Source organism: Oreochromis niloticus, linkage group LG9, assembly GCF_001858045.2.
Source record: "Oreochromis niloticus isolate F11D_XX linkage group LG9, O_niloticus_UMD_NMBU, whole genome shotgun sequence".
Classification (NCBI taxonomy): domain Eukaryota; kingdom Metazoa; phylum Chordata; class Actinopteri; order Cichliformes; family Cichlidae; genus Oreochromis; species Oreochromis niloticus.
This window is the reverse complement of record NC_031974.2, coordinates 26,054,547-26,068,428: the sequence shown is the minus strand read 5'-3', so window position 1 is coordinate 26,068,428 and position 13,882 is coordinate 26,054,547. Positions and strand designations below refer to the sequence as shown.

General features: G+C 40.9%; 1 protein-coding gene across 8 annotated transcripts in view; it reads right to left on the bottom strand.

Moving 5' to 3' along the window:
- ntng1a (netrin g1a) overlaps positions 1-13,617 on the bottom strand; it is a 124,932-nt gene extending 111,315 nt beyond the window's left edge. Inside the window, exon 1 of one of the 8 annotated variants that reach the window (XM_013265003.3) lies at positions 13,184-13,617. The gene's annotated coding sequence lies outside the window, so the exon portion shown is untranslated. Of the gene's footprint in view, positions 1-10,620; positions 11,502-13,072 lie in introns of those variants that run through there. The other 7 variants (XM_025910333.1, XM_025910332.1, XM_025910334.1 and 4 more) reach the window with 7 other exon arrangements.
- Between the last annotated feature and the right edge of the window lie 265 nt (positions 13,618-13,882).

Genomic DNA, 13,882 nt, shown 5'->3' with positions numbered 1-13,882 from the left:
AGTACCAATCGCTTCAGTGCATTGATGCTAAATTTGATCTTACAGATAAAACATTATGTCCAAGGTAGCAAGGACCTGTACTGTGTCAGCTGCACAGGGGAATGGAAAAAGTGATATTGTACAGTTGAAATCAATTGTGTAGTGAAAAACCCTGAAGTAGTTCAAAAATAAAAGTTGGCAACATCAGGAGTATTATGATACTTTAACAGCTATCATGAGCACTGGAGTCGATGATCCAACAGGGAGTCATGGGAGGCTTTTATGTCCGTGTTGTCATTAATAATATATAAATATTGTTTTTTTCCAGTTCAAGGGTTTAAGTTCTTGATTAAATGTACTCAAACAGAGATTGATTGATTTTTTTTTTCACTTGGAAGCAATAGTAAGACACATTTTGACTCCCTGATAAAGCTGATGTAACATTTGTAGAAACGATAAAGGGTGTGAAGGACACAGAGAATAAAGAGGTAATATTATTTAGTATCTACCTGATTAATGAAAATCCATTAAAGAAAAAACAAAAAGCCCCATCAAATGCTCCATTAAACGCTCCACTATCTTCACCTGGGAGAGCTCTCCTAGTTGTTACAATCGAGCATAGCATCCGGGGGTCCATAAAAAGCTAGCTCGTCCGGCCCACGATCCATCACTATTCGAAGGTTATTGTAATGTGTGAAGTACACAAAGAAAGTGAGAACGTTTTCTTGACGATAGCTGGCTGTACTGCACAAACGAATGAGAATTAAAAATCCACTGAAAAAGGTAAATGTGACCTTGACCTTGAGCACAATTTGGATGAAGACCTATTGTGTGTAACTTTGATTAAATTCTGATTGGAGCAGCAATTCTTTCAAATTATGGAGAGATGGGCAGACGACAGACATCTCACCACCCTGTAAGCTCATCTGACTGATGGAGCTGAGTTACAGGTAAAACGATAAGCTTGCTAGCTAGTGCTATGTCTAAGTATACTACTGTATATGTAAGAATTCTGGGTAATTTGTACGCAGAACATTGCACTTTTTGTTTAAGGAAGTTTGTTAGCTGATATTATACCAACTTGTGACCGATCATTAGAAGCCACCACAATACAAAAACACTATAGGAAGTTAAAATGTTCTCAATAAAGATACAGCGCCTGTGTGTGTGATCAGCAAAGGCCTTCAGTGTCTTCCAATAATACCAAACGTCCTATGGCAAGAAGAAAGAGACCAAACTGTTTTCAAGAGTGTCTGAGACTACCAGACCACAACATTACAGGTTAGTAATTAATGATGACTGGATAATGAGTCATGGAGCTCCAAAATACTGTATTCATGACATATCACACTTAATCAAGACAATATCCTCAGCCAGGTAGTAGAGGCTTTGACCCAGAAACAGGGTTGCTAAATCTTCATGTAACAAGTGCATAGTTGAAAAGATGAGATGAAGAGATACTCATGAGATTTGTGAGAATGAATCAAAGCAGTGAAATCAAGACAATGAGCGTGAAGACAGTAAAATGAATACTGCAAATTCCTTTCTATGGGTTTGTCTATGCAACCAGAATATTACAAATAAATGTAACAGTTATCTGATCCATACTGATATAAACCAACTGATTATAGCTGCCTTAAATGAAGGACAGAGTGAACCGCACTCCACAAAAATGAAGTGGCCACTTTTGATATTGTCCCACATTTCAGCACTACTACTTCATGATTGTTCACAAGTTTTAAAGGAGTCTCACAGATGGTGGATTGTCCATTGCAGGAGCCACAGTCCTATATCACATACAGTGATTTACTTTATAGCGTCTATAGCATCCATTTATAACTGCCAACCATTGTGGGCTATGGCCTCGTTTTTCCTTCTGTCTTCAGCCTTCTTTTATTTATTTTTTCCACATACACTTTTTATTCCCCTTTTTGTGAATTTAGGTTTCTTTTTCACTTATTTAAAACATCTTTGAAATAAAGTTGTCTCCGACCCACATTTATCTTTATATTTCAAAAAGGAGCAGCAGTAAGCCAGATGACCAAGGTCGTAGGTTATGTGAACATTTCCTGCTTCCTGCCTTCAAACAGCAGCCCAACTGAGAGTGATTGATGGAGAGCAGACTTGGAGACTGAAGGCTCCTCCTCTGCTGCTTTTTCAGAGTATGTGTGCAGCGACAAAACACAGTTTGTAGTCATGCCTGATCACTTTCACATAACAAACACTAAATTAGGTCTAAGCGATCTCTGATGTTCACTGATGGCGTAGTATCGTTTTAATTGCTAACACACTTTTCAAATTAATGTTAATTGCAATTAATGATTAGATTAGATTAGATTAGATTAGATTAGATCAGATTAGATTAGATTAGATTAGATTAGATTAACACAGCCATGTTTAATAAACCCTAAGGGCAATACTATGGGTAAAATTGGATCATGTTATCATGCTACAGACACACACACATATATAGATACACATATATATATATTTATTTATTTAGGGAGAAGTTGAATAAAAACTAAAGCTCGGAATTATCAAAATGTGCTAAGAAGCAGCTGAGCACAAGCTGTGACAGGATTATAAAAGGAAGTGTAGTGTGAGAGTGTGAGAAAGTCAGTATGTGGAAAAAAATAATACACTTCTATAGAAGCTGAATTCACATTTAATGATCTACCTGAAGCCTAAAGATGTGTTCAAATGAGTAGATGAGTATAAGCATAATAGAGACGGTGATGAATGCGCAGATGAAGGGAGTCCACTAAGGACAATGTAAAGACATATTTAGTTCTATTTCACATGCAAATGTGGCAATAAGGCTATTTTTATTTGTCTCTTAATATGTAAATTGGACGCGTTGTACCAAAGTACGGTAGATATGCGATGCTTCTGTGTTTCACACTGTGGCATTTGGAGTCATTTCAATCCGACTGAATGTAAATCATAATTTTTAGAAACAGTCAAGGTCAGGGGCAAAGACTCAGTAGCATACAAATACACTGTGCAAAGCAGCAGAGGCACAAAGTGGGAAAACATCCATTAATAATGCTGGAAACCAGATGATATAAGCAGAAAAATCTAGCATATGCAAGGTACCTAAAATCAGGGCAAGATAAGATGAAAAACGTATCTCCAATTGATCACTAAAGCACATATACCAAGTTTTAGCATTCATTCATTAAAAAAAAAAAAACATTACAAGGATTTGTGGAAAGAATTAAATTTTGCAGGTAAAATAAGCGAGAAATACAATGTAATATATATATATATATATATATATACATGAGCAGGTATTGCAGGTCAGTGGACATAGGAGGGAGGAAGAGGTTGGGGGGGCAAAGCTGAAGCACCTTAAATGTAAAATGTAAGAATGTCAATGGGGGAGATGTCAGCAGGTGAGGAAGCAGCCAATTATCCAGACGAACTCTTGGCACAGAGCTCCCTGTTCCCATTAAGAGACATAATATTACCGTGTTAAGAAGGAGACTAAAGAGATGGCTGAAAAGTGTCCGTGTGTGTAACAGCGTGTGCGCATGCCTCACGTGCAACCTCTGGATTAAAAGTGGTTCGAGTCATGGGTAATGAGACAACAAGCACGGGCGAGGGCTTCGATAACAAGCAATAGAGATCACAAAAGCTGGGTCATTATTACTCCACTAGCCTGGACACAGCAGCCCCTTCCTCTCATTACTCCCTGCTTATAACCCTCTGTCGCCCCAAGCAGACGAGGTGAGAGAGAGAAAAGGAGAGCAGATGGAAGAAGTGTGGATGTGCATCTTAAGTGAGAAAAGGGTTTATTTTAGGGCAGGCTGCTTCCTCCAACCATCGATCAAGGTCTAAGGACATCAGAGGAGGCGCGCTCGGAGGAAGCCTGAAAATTCTTCCACGTATAGGAATATATACTGCATCGTATGCACACGGCAAGTAACAGCGGGAGGTCGCTGAGTATGAGAGAGGAACGGATGTAGAAAAAAAGTATAATTTTAAAACTCTTTAAAAAATGGCTTTTCTCTTTCAACAGAACTGCATATCGCTCAATCGCCTAGTCATTCAGAAATATGGGATTTAACTACTTTTTAACAGTGTTATTACACTGATGTATTAAGTTGTAATATATGTTTAAAAAACAATCAAGTCATTAGCAAAAGTTTAAATACGTCACAAGACCTGTCCAGGTTGATGAAAAAATATATTCAGTATGATAAAGAAAACCCCCACAGCATGTCTTCTGTTAGAGGTGGAAACACAAACAGATATGTTATAAATAAGGCTATGCCTAATAACAGTTTGGATCTCACATCCTGTTAAAAAATGTCTGAAACAATGATAATTTTTAAGGGTTTCAGTCATTAATTTCATCCCATTTATCCACTTTTTATTTTTAGTCACAAAAAATACAGTCATGGAAATATAAATTCCTATGATCACATATTGAGAAGATTGATTTAATTATGATATTTCTAATTATTAGAGTATTACAAAACTTTTAAACGCAGCTTCATGGAGAAATGGTAAGAACTATAGCTCCATGTCTGTGGGTGCCCCTCAGGTTGCTATGGTATTTATGGGTATGCCTATTTTTATATTATTATCTTTGACTTCTATGTTGTGTCTATTCTGTGTCATAAAAACAAATATCATATTTTATATTCAAAAATGTCAAGGGGATGCTGATGTTTACCAAAATAAAATAAAAAAATCTCCACAGTCTGCGATGGGAGCGTACAAACAAAAAATAAACTGAAAAGATAAAAAGGGAAAAATTACGACCAAAGAAAATGGAATAACACATCCAGGCACTTCAGGTAAGTTTGGAAAAGTACTGAAAATAAACCAGTGCACACTGGCTGTAGGGATACAAAGCTACCAACAGAGCATCTTCACACACTATCGATGTGCGACACCAAATATGTGCATCATGTTCTTTTCTAGGCTTGAGAGGCAATGCTGAATTCACAAAGTGAATTGGTTTTGGAGTTTTAAACATTTAAACAATCGCACTAATTAGCTTTACCTCCAGATCCTTACTAGGTTGACTTTGGCATTGTTCTGACTGGAGGCAAATCGGATTTGTTTCTCAGATCAGATCTTGAGGGCAGACTGCTGACTTTCGTATTTGCCAGTGATCAGATCAGATTTGCGTATCCAGACAGTACCAGAACCAATCTGCATGAGTTGCTGTGGTAACAACACAAGTGTCAGTAACTGCATTGCTGCACTTGTGACGCAGCTTTCTAAGAAGCCTTCCCTAACAAAGTAGCAGCATATAATTTGCTTTGGCATCTGTTATTCTCCATGTTGCTCTCTATAGCGCTCTGCAAGTAGCAGCATGAATTACACTCAAATTTACATTTCTCATAGTTTTTTTTTTCTTTTTTTCCACAATTCCTAAAATCAATCCAAATAAAATAAAATCTCGACATGGTGAGAAACAGATTTGGGTTGACAACTCGAACAGTTACTTAGTGGCACGTACTTCGCACATTTCTTTTTTTCGTCTATATTTGTGTCACATTATCATTTTAAACACATTATTAGCTGATCAGAATACAATTCTACGCAAACCCAAACCCCATCTACATCTCTCATTATTTCTTTCTGCTCTGGAAAACCTTCTTTCTTTTTTTTTTTTAGAATTTATTGTTCCTTTCATCGTTCTGGTCATTAAGAACATACATTTTTAAAACTTTAATCATAGGAAACCATATTTCCACCAGTGCTTTTGTTTTTTTAAAGTTAAGAAGCCACTGTAGCCTCGCACTTTTCAGCAGTGTGAAAGAATTGATCAAATTCCAGCATCAACATTAATGGGTTAAACAGACACACACACACGCACACACACACTGTGAAATATACTGAAGGCCAAACATCCTAGTAAAGCAGCGACAAATGGAACACATTTTGAATAGAAGTGAGCTTAAAAACATGAACCAGTTACATTGAGAAATGGAATTATTGAGATTTTTACACATACAGCCATACATTATTTTGCTTCTGCTCTGTTTAGTTAAGTTAAAATAACTGTTTCTTTGTTTCTTCACCGTATGTGCAAAAGACCTACTGTGTGGCTCGGAGTGGAGTTGCCATTTAGACTGAAGGTAGACATTTAGTGAACGTGGGGGGTTTAGGGATGACCTTGCAAAATAATAAGTCTCAAAAATCTTACATAAGGATTCAAAGAAGTTTGTCAACAGTCGGCGCATTTTCTAAAAAGTAGATTTGTACGGGAGAATGACGCAAAAACCCCAGTAGACTGGAGAGCACAAGTCTGGGAGCTGAACAGATTTTAATTTGCATGCTGAAGAAAAACCCTTTATGACTGCGCAGCTAGTGAAGAAGGTACTCCAGGATGTGTGTGCACAGGTTTCAGTGTCAACAATCAAGAGAAGACTTCTTGCAGATGCTCAGAGGATCTGCTGCAAGATGCAAAACCCCGGTAAGCCTCAAAAACAGAAAGGCCACCTGCAGCTCACATAAACATCCAAAAAGAAAGTTTTGGAGCACAAGCGTATGAAATGACGGAGCAAGTTTTGTCTAAACGTAGAAAGAAGAAAGAGAGGAAAACTAAAAAATAAGCAGCTCCACCCAGAGCATCAAACATGGAAGTTGCAGCTATTTTGTCTTGAACTGCTTCCGGTGGAACTGATTGTTTCACGCATGACACAATGCAGAGGTGCACAAATTCAACTGATGGGTTAAACCTAACTGGAAAATTTGTCATCATCCAGCAAGACTGTTTTCCTAAACAACCAAAGAACATTTTAGGGTAAAGACAAGGTATTTCCTCCACGGGCTGAGAGCAGACACCCCGCAGAACCCACGAGCTCAAGGACATTACAGTGAAGCACGGAGAGAGCATCAAGCATCTGCTGATATCTGCGAGACAAAGACTTCAGGCCGTCATTTACTGCAAAAGTTTTCACCAAAATATTATATGTGAGGATTTGCTTTGTCCAAATGAATCCCTGTGCTGTCTCCACTCAGCTGTTTCCATAATGACACAAACCTGGTGAAATTAAACATATTTAAGGTGTTGGTGCTTTAATGCACAGACAGTTACTATATGTCAACCTGAATGGGCTGAACACAGAGCCTGGAGAACAACAGATGCTTACTACTGGATTGTAAAGAAAAATTACTTCAAGACGTTAAAGTGATTTTAAGGAGGGGCGTCGGAAATAAAAAGCAGCTCTAACTTCTATTAAAGGTCTTTACAGAAGTGTGAGTGTGATTAAAAAAAATCTTAGAAACAAAAAGTGTTAGTCACTCCGGGAAAAATATCAACGTGTTCAAGAGCCTTGTTCAGGCAGTGTCATAAACCACATACAGTAGAGCAGTTCCTCACAGCCTGTCTGAAACATCAGGGGACTGTAGACATCAACCCGCCAGTGCTGCAACCTGCAAGCTTTTATATTTAAACACATGAATCTTTCACAAGGCCCTGTAGAACTGGGATGGGGTTGTTCGGTTGGTGAGGTCACCACCCATCAAAAGCAGCCTTTTCACCCAACTGAACGCCTCTCTCTGGGGCTGAGAAACAGCCCTCGGCGTCCTCTTCCATTTCATCCCTGAGGAGCACACAAGCACTGACTGTTTATCCTCATCACAAGGAAAAAGTTACGTGCATGTCCCCAGAGCTGCACTTTACTACTAGTGGGAGTCACTCGTAAACCATGCACATCGTCAAATAAACTAATGAAAAGACGACTCTTTATCAGTTTGTAGTTCTTCCTTCTTTCTCACTCTAGCCCTAAATGTGTACGTCTAAATCTAAATCCAGTGCTTTTGTCCCACTTTAATTCCCCATTCTTCCGCTTTCTAATTTCTGTTTATATTGAAAATTCATTTCTGTTGACCAGTGGTTTGTGTGGGTTCAGCATTTTCTCCTGCGATTGACTGCCAACATTCTCCATTGCTTCGGGCAGCATTTCTTTTATTTTTTTAGTCCGTCTGTGAACAAAAGAGGCCATTTTGTCACCCAGGCCTAACCAAAAAGAACTATCAGGTCATAATCGCTTCCAAACCATCTACAGTGGCCCACAGGGGGCAGTACTTACACACCTGCCACATTATAAAGCAATTTGATGAGTACTAATGTCCCAAAATGTAAAAAGTGTCCACTTTAGCTCTAAAGGGTGCACTCAGGACAGGGTGCGGTGGAAAAATTACGAGCTTACAGCTGATATTTGAGCTATTTTCCTGCCTTTCATTTTTAATTTCACACATTTTATGCACTTTCAAGGGCAATTTCTGACCCTGCTTCTGTCCTGTCGCTACCTGCTTTCATCTTTTCTGACTCCACCTGTTTCATATTCCCTACCAGTGCCTTACTATAAGAGAAACAAGAACGCAGGAGTGAGAAGGGGAGAAAGACAGGATGGCAGACAGTCGGAAACAGATGAAAGATAGATAAAGATAGAAGCTGGCTAGGCTTCAGGAAAAAAAAACCCTCCTGCCTGCTCTCTGCGCGCCGCTCACCAGATTTCTCTGCCTGCTTTTTTTCAGAATCCCTAATCTTGCCTGTTAACAACCTGCCAATAGGGCCGCTGTCCTCATGAATAAACATACGGAGAGTGGAGCATGGCCCTGAAAACATGACAACCAGCGTTCATGTGAGCACGCCTATAATGCATTCCCAGAGCTTGCCTCCGACTCAGTCCATCACTTAGCACTTTTTTTCCACTTCTGAAAATGTCGCCGCCTTCAATTGGCAGGCTTATGATCTTTTAATAATGATGACAGGTAGCAAATGGGTGGAGTGCTGAAAGCTATGAAGAGGCTGTGTGGTGGAGATGAGTGGGCTGACTCACAAGAGCTCAGAGTTAAAGCTCCGCTGCGGGGTTAGACAAATAATTTGCCTGTTTTTGTTAACTGGGCTTGCACTGGCCCTTGTTTTCCTCTCCTGGCATGATAAATGTCTGACTGAACCAGATGCAATAAAGAACAGAGCCACGAGTTCTGTCAACCTGATGTTCATTCGTTAAGAATTTCAGTTGCTCTTCTCTGAGAAGCTTTCCCACCCTCAGGAAAAAAAAGGTGAAAAATGGACAAGATAATAGGCAGTGAAAACTGGATAGTGCTGGCTATCAAAAAGCCATGCTGGAACTCTAAGGTAATCGTTCCTTAAACAGGATGTGGCTGCAGTCTGTCTTTGAATCAAGCATCTACTGGAGCCAGACAGGTCAGGCCTCTGAAGGCGCACAAGTCCCTGACGGCCAAAGAAGACGTGCTTCACTTGCCTCCACCAGCTGTATCCACCACCGTCCTCCATCACTCCCTCTTTCCATCCACCCCAACCCCCTTCCTCTGAGCTGTTCAAGCTGCCTTGTGTGCTCTGTGTGTGCGGGAGCAGCACTTTTGACAGGGTGACTGCGGCGATGCTGACCCAAGTCGAGCTGAACGCCCTCGGGCGTCAGTTACTCCAGCTGCACATATACAGCAGCGCGTGGGGCAACCGATGAGACAGTGAGACAAGATCACTCCTACTCCCTCCCTCCTCCTTCTCTCTGCTTCTCCTCGCCACCGAGCATGCTTCTCTTTGCGACACAGGAACACCTTATGCATTATTAAAGACACTTTTCCTAAAAAGGCTGCTAGCACATTATTCTGCAACCACAGTGACATGTCTGGATGCTCAAAATGTCCACTTTAGCTCTGAAGAATGTGCTCACCCAGGTAGCTCTCTCAAGCTGACAGTATTGTGAAAAGGTTGGAATAGTCACACAGTTTAAAGCAACAGACGCTTGGACCACACAAATGATGGCTCTGTGTTACCTATGAGTTGTTGATAGCATTAGATAAAAAATGACAAAGTACATAAAGCACAAAGTGACTTCAAATCTGATATCAGTCACTCATTTATGCCAAAAGGAAGTGTAGCTGATGCTGTGTATGAAGTGTAAACTAAATCCAGAAACCCTCTAATGCACACTGTGATCCTCTAGTCAGAATTTGGATGGAGCCTGAACCAAAGAGCGCTCATGTTTAATGATAATGGTTAAAGGCATCTGCTTAAAACAGCAGTTTTTTTAGACTAATTCAAGGTGAAGCCATTCTAGTCTTGAAGATTCTAAACTATTATTTTAAAAAATAGCATAACTGCACTGCCACATACTGCTGTGTGACAGACCTGGTGTCACTCATTGGGCTAGGAAGCATCTTTAAATCACATCAGGAGCTACCAAATGTGCAAAAGTGACCAACACTTAAACCAAATATACCAAAAAGGCTTCTAAATGCAAGAGACAACACAAGGATGCATTAAAGGTGGAGTAACTGCTTGCAGCGTGACACTAATATAATTATACATGGCAGTGAAGCAAGGACGTTGTAATAAGTTCCACAAGGGGGCGCCTCTAAAAAATGACCTGAGAAAATTGTGTCATGTTTTTGAATGAATTCAAGGGCACCTTATTTCTACATGTTAACAAGTCTTCTTTGCTTTAAACTTTGTCAAGCTGTCCAGAAACCAAATCCCAACAGCTGCCCGCCCCATCCTTAGCTGTTTATTGCTGGAGATAAATGCATATATGCCAGACTCACCAACTTCCAGCAATGTTAGAATTTATTAAGCGGAGTGTAAAAATTATTACTCAACGCACAAAAGAAAAAGTAAACTTCACAAGCAAATGGAAAACTCACATTTCTTTGAGTGCCTCTCTGGGAGTCCCGCTGCTCTTTAACGCCGCTCAACAAGTTCAGAGCAGCAGAATGAACATGAACGAAGAATGAAGCTCTTTAAGACGCGCTCCTTAACGGGAACGTGATGAGTACGCACGTCAGTCTCCGAGGAATCGCTGTGCGCACCATCTCTCGCTCTTGTTTCAATCAAGAGGAGGATTTTCCTGCCACTTCAAAACAAATGACTGATCACCGTCCTGAGGGTTCGGTCAGCACCGCGCCTGCTGGAAACGCGGGGGATCTCTGAGCAAGACTCCGGTGCCAAAGTGTCCATCATCCTCTTTTCTGGTGTCATTCCATCACGGCGTCAAACCTGAAGCACGATGATGTCCACGGAAAAGGGAACCCCCCACCCCATCCCATACACACACACAGACACACACACACACACACACACACACACACACACAGAGGCACACACACACAGTACCGCGAAAGAAACTTTGACCTGCTGGCGCGCTTTCCTCCTCTCTGCGATCTGCTTTCTATATTTCCAAAGACTGCTGAGAGCGGATCTCTGCGCGGATCCCGTCTCCACTCTCCCCTTTCTCTCCTTCTCCCTGGCTATGAATAGGTTTCAGCCACTCAACAGGGACATGAATCACAGACAATTAGTCTCGGCTGCTGAGAATATCCGCTCGCATCAACGCATCTTCTCCTGGCCGTTTCCCCAGCAAGGCGCAGCACCAACCGCACAGACGGAGATGACGGGGAAGATAATGCGCTCCGAGGCTCTATTAGATGAGACGCACACTCAGCGTGTTTCCCCCCCACACACACGCATACCTATGGTTTTTCTCCACACCCCTCCAGCCCTTCTCCACTTCGACTTACCCCTCCACCCCCCACCCACACCCCTTCTTCACAGACATCAGCACGCACAATCCTCTTTCGGGACCCGTTAGAAACTCAGAAGGGAGGGGGATTGCCTGTAGTTGAACCTCGTTTGGTTGAGTTCACACGAGTCGCCTGATCGAGTTAAATTATCCAACAAATGTGGGCGTGAATATAGTCTCAAAGGAATGATTGCATCCGGGCAAAATAGAGGGGGGGATCATACTCTTGGTGATTACTACTTAACAGCCATCCGAGCATGTGAGAGGAAAAAATAGAAGAAAAAGCCCATATTTGTGTTTTTGATTTCACATGCAAAGCCACTGTGAACGGTAAACGTGTTGAAATGCCAGGATCTTATTTATAATTAGATTTATTAGCTATAGTTCTAGTAAAGCGAATTTAATATTTGTTGTAACTGTTCAAAACGGTGCGTAATTGCTCCAAAATCCCTCTGATGCAAATAAAAACAGTGGTACCCTACGTCCACTGTTCCCGCCTCGTTAAATGGGCTGTTTTAATTCCAAATACGTGTAAATTGGGACAGATTAGCATAATATAACCAAGACTGAAAAAAAAAATGGAAATAAAAAAATAAGGGCGAAGGCTCCACTGAAAGTGTCTATTTTAAAATTTAAAAACTCAGTTACTGTGGGTGAATAAGGGATTACTTAGATATAAATAATGTAAAAATCTGTTTATCAGAGTTTAACATTCGAAGTTTAACATCTGTGGGTGAAGAAGCGACGTTGTTTACATTAATTTAAGGCTGTCATAACCTACTTTTTAAAAAAATAATAATAATTATTATTATTATTTAGCTAGCGCCCAGTGTGTTCTGTATTAACACAAGGAGCAAGAGAAGACGGGATGTTAAGGAGTCGGGTCATGACACTTGGCGCACAGGTTAACCTCAACAGTAGCTTGACAGCCTTACAGTTGAACGAGTGTCTACAGTCTATCTAGTCTCTAAAGGCCAAGACAGGCCCCCAGTCACCCCCTACCCGAAACCAACCTGTGTTAAGGCTGATAATGTTCAAGTATGTGGTTAAAAGGAAAGAATACACACACAGACTTCATAGAAAACGTTCGTTAGGCTTTTTTTTTTTTTTTTTAAATATCGATCAACGAGCCTGAGAGAAAAAAAAAATCTATTCGATGACAAGTGGGGAGCCTTATTGTAATTTTTAGTTTGACTTTAAAGTGGGAATATCGGCACGGAGCAGTACTGATTCGTTTCGAGTTAGACGTGGAAATGCTTCCTGCTTTGGTTCTGTGCGCCTACAGCGCATCCACGTGTCCTTTAAACAACGTATACAAGTGATTTGGAGCGAGATTTTAAGATAAATCTTTCTGTTCGAAGAAAGTGTGAAACAGCACTTTCTTAGTAGGACAGCGGCATTCAGGCTACACCTGATCTCATATTGGATGTACCACAGAAAATGTACCGCTTTTTATTAGTGCATCTCTCCGCACGGGAGAGTGTGGTGCCTGAAAGCACAGCAAAGAGAACCTGAAAGGAAAAAAAATAGCATGTGATCTCAAAATAGTCGCCTTACTTTCTCTTATCACGACGCACCTTTTGGTCGCCCACTTGGCGCGCGTCGTAGCGAAGCTTTAAAAGTTTATGCGCCCCTCCATCCAGCTGGACATCAATTAAAGAAAGAAATCGGCTGCCTGAGCCTCTCACCTTGGGCTTCAGTGGTTCATTCCGTCGGTAACAGCCGGTAATGTAGCCTGTTGCAGACAAATAAATCCGCTTTAAAACGGGACATCTTAGCACGGCGCAAGAACGGCACACTCCGCGACCCGCTTGTCTCTGCCGCTCCCGGGGAATGGAGAGGAGCTCCCTGCACCGACGCAACGTCACTTAGACCTGGACACACAGGTGGAGATTTTTCCAGGAGAAAATCCCACAAAGTCGAATGTAATTGTATCTTTTAAGCGCCTGGTTATTAAAAAAAGAAAAAGAAAGAAAGAAAGATAAAAAAAAAAAAAGGAGAGACACAGAGACACTTCGAGTGGCCCCTTAAAAAAAAGAAAGAAAAAAACAGAAGATCCTCGGAGACGGCAGAGTGGCCAGACCCACTGCTCTCAGACACAATGAGGTGGTGAGGCTTTGACAACTGGCTTTCACCTGAAGTTTAATTCTACGAAGTGGCGAACAATAGCTGAGGGCAACCATGAACAGAAATATACTTAATTTTTAATTATTATTTATTTATTTATTTTTACAATTATATGGCTTTAAGTAGGAAATGCACTGTCTAAATATGTGACAGCATTAAAACTTTGGAAACAGGAGCGGCAGCATCGCTGCTGAATAGGAAGCCTCCTCTACTGTTTGTGGCAGAAAGAAAAAGGCTCTAAGGAAAAACGGCTGGCAGTA